Source organism: Convolutriloba macropyga, chromosome 4 (assembly GCF_964194025.1).
Source record: "Convolutriloba macropyga chromosome 4, txConMacr16.3, whole genome shotgun sequence".
NCBI lineage: Eukaryota > Metazoa > Xenacoelomorpha > Acoela > Convolutidae > Convolutriloba > Convolutriloba macropyga.
The window spans coordinates 21,936,991-21,940,133 of NC_134471.1; the positions used below are offsets into that span (position 1 = coordinate 21,936,991).

At 33.4% G+C, this 3,143-nt stretch overlaps 1 protein-coding gene across 1 annotated transcript in view; it reads left to right on the top strand.

The window, feature by feature from the left end:
* The window catches only part of LOC142338021 (uncharacterized), a 131,218-nt gene extending 131,212 nt beyond the window's left edge, over nt 1-6 (top strand). The window contains exon 14 of the mRNA XM_075387655.1: nt 1-6. This exon is cut by the window's left edge and continues 234 nt beyond it. The gene's annotated coding sequence lies outside the window, so the exon portion shown is untranslated.
* Nucleotides 7-3,143: the final 3,137 nt, after the last annotated feature.

The window sequence follows — 3,143 nt, forward strand, 5'->3', positions numbered from 1 at the left end:
TTCAGATATCTCCTAAGCTTTTTGAGACTTTTCGAATGGTGATGGTCTAATACAGTGATATGACTATATTAAATCCAACTGCTATAATTACGTGAATTAAAAAACTTCAAATATTTGTCTCGATCTTATTAAATTCAATATGCTTGGAATGGCTTGTTTTTTTTAAATCGTAATGACCGCGCAACTTTCTCTCTGATATTTTTGTAGTCTATTGTTTGAACTCCCCTGTGTCCTAGCCATCTTTTACTCCACTGGGGCACTGATGGGGCAAGTGTTAGCATCTATTTTGATAATTTTATTCGATTGCTTTGTGGCGGGTGCGTTGAAAAGCGCTGAAATTTGGCTGAAAATCGCAGAAAATTTAGCGCTAATCAGTCACAGTTATAGAGCATTTGAGCTTTTTATCGAAAAGATTCTATACCTGAAAGAATACTTTCAAGGTAGTCGTTTTTTACATTCATATATTTGCTACAGAACCGACAGCTTGGAACAAATTTAATTGCAATAGAATCTTTGAATTAAATCAAGAAAAGTTGCTTATCAGATCTTGAGTTGAAAAAACTTACCAGTGATCTAACTCTTCCACAAAGGGTATTTTACTTTTCACTAGCCACAATCATTTCATTGGCCAAAACCCTTTCAGCCACAACCCTTCAAATTTACAAAACTCCAACCTAAATATGTGATCACTGAAGCATTAAACAATCACCTCCTTGAAAAATATCGTACATGAAAAAATAACAAAAATTGGACTGACAGTGAGGTTAAAAACTTAGCGACAAAAAACGTAGTCTTAAGAAACTGGCAGATGCAACTGGAAGTCCACAAATTAACGAAAATTTTCAAAAAACTTGTAAAAATCCTAAATCGCTCACCAGATCTGAAAAACAAACTTTTCATCAAAATCTACTTGAAACTGATTCGGTAAAAAACAGAAAAACACTTTTTCAGCTTTATAGTTCTTTAGCCGGCAATTCAGAGTCTTCTAAAGTTCTTTGCTCACAAAAGAAAGTAGAAGAATTTAACGAGATCTTCGCAAACATTGGGAAAAAAACAAATGCCGGATTTTTAACAAGAAGTGCCGTCACGGTAGAAAACCAGAGACAAAGTATTTTTCTAAAATCGATATCTGAATATGACGTAAAGTACGCTATCAACAACTGTAAAAACAAATTTAGCTTTGATTGCTATAACCTAAACTATTTTTTAATTTAAAAATTTTCCGACTGTTTAACAGCTCCTTTACAACTATTGTTTAACAGATGCATAGAACTTGGATAATACCCAGAGAGTTTGAAAATTGCAAAAGTTATACCGATCTTAAAAAGTGGAAAAAAAAGATGATCCATCAAAATTCAGGCCCATTTTGTTGATATCAATTATAGGGAAAGTCTTTGAGCAGATTATATTTGATCAAATTAAAAACTACCTAAATGTTTTTGAAATTCTCTCAGATTCACAATTTGGCTTCAGGCACGGGAAGAGTACAGTTGATGCTATTGAAACCTTAATAGAGGAAATCAGATCAAATCTCCGCAACAACAGCGAAAAAAACCAAATGCACCTTTCTAGACTTAAAGAAAGCTTTTGATACTGTCGATCACAACCTTCTACTGCAAAAGTGTTATAGATATGGTCTACGTGGTCCAATATACATTTTGAAATCATTTTTGTCCAAACGAATGCAATACACGCTAATTGCAGATAAAAAGTCCGAACTGAAGCTTATAGAACTAGGCGTGCCACAGGGTTCAATTCTTGGCCCTCTTTTGTTTATTATCTACATGAATGACTTCAGCTTGTCCAAGAAAACATCAATTGTATTTTTATATGCTAATGACACTGTTTTGAAGAGCAGAAGTTCTGCATCGAAAATTGACGACGATCACCACAACAAAGCACTAGATAACGCCAATGATTGGCTCATGAAAAACAAACTAACGCTGAACAAGGAATAAACAAACAGCAAGTTTTTTGATAAAAAAATTTAAAAAATGCTGTGTCCAGAACATTTATAAAAAAACCCTGAAATTGAAGAAAAACAAAATTTCAAATACCTGGGCATCACGATGGATAATGAACTACGTTTCTCAAAGCACTCAAAGCTTGTGGTCACAAAAATTTTGTCGAATTTTTTATCTTTTATAAACTGAGAAAAGTTTTGAGAGAATCACAGATGATAAAAACATTTAGAACATGCATACAACCAATAGTACAATACGGAGTCTTGATATATGGGTCAACAATAATCACAACAATTAGGGAAAAAGTTGTCAAACGTATCGTGCGGCTAATTTTTCATCGAAAAAATTTTGAAAGAACTTAAAGAGCAAAACAAAAGATCTATTTAGCATCAGAGTTACATGCCTATGAGGTACTTATGCAAACACTAAAAACAGGGGACAGTGTAATATTTCACCAACATCAAAGGGTTCCTCAATGCATAACTGCTTTAAAAAAGCAAGTGGTTGATTAAAAACAAAATCATTCTAGGTAAAAATCTATCTCACATGTTTTCAATAAAAGTTAGGATAAAGCGGGTCTTTAGAATGCTTCTAGGTTACGATGATAGAGTAATCGAAAAGATTGAAAACATGTCTAATGCCAAAAAAAAAACAAAATTTCACTCATCAATTTCTAGATAAATATATTTTGGGTAATGAGGACATAGTCAGTCTGTTGTAGGAGCTTTAATATCACAACTCAAAGGCGTTCCAAAACCAGAATAATGATTTTACTGCTAGGTTTAGTGGTACCTTGACAAACAGTGCTTCCTCTTCTTTTGATTTTGAATCCCTTTCATCCAGATAAATTGAATGAGACACTTGACAACGGGCCATCGGCCCAATAGTGCTCTCCCACATTCAAATATGTGATTGTCTTTGTAAAGGTAAATGTGAAGCTACTTATTGACTGATGAAAACAATTTGTTATTGTTATTATCAGATGTTCTGTCAAGCAAACTATCAGGCTTTTTGACGGGTTGATTTTTGCTCAAGAACATTCTAAAACTCTTAAAAACGTTTTCTAGGTGTTGTTTCTGCATATCTCCCGCTCAGAGACTTTAAACTAAATCTGTAAAAAAGTAGAAAAAGTTAGACAGCATAATAACATGAATTTTGTATAATTCTGTCTTTGCAAGC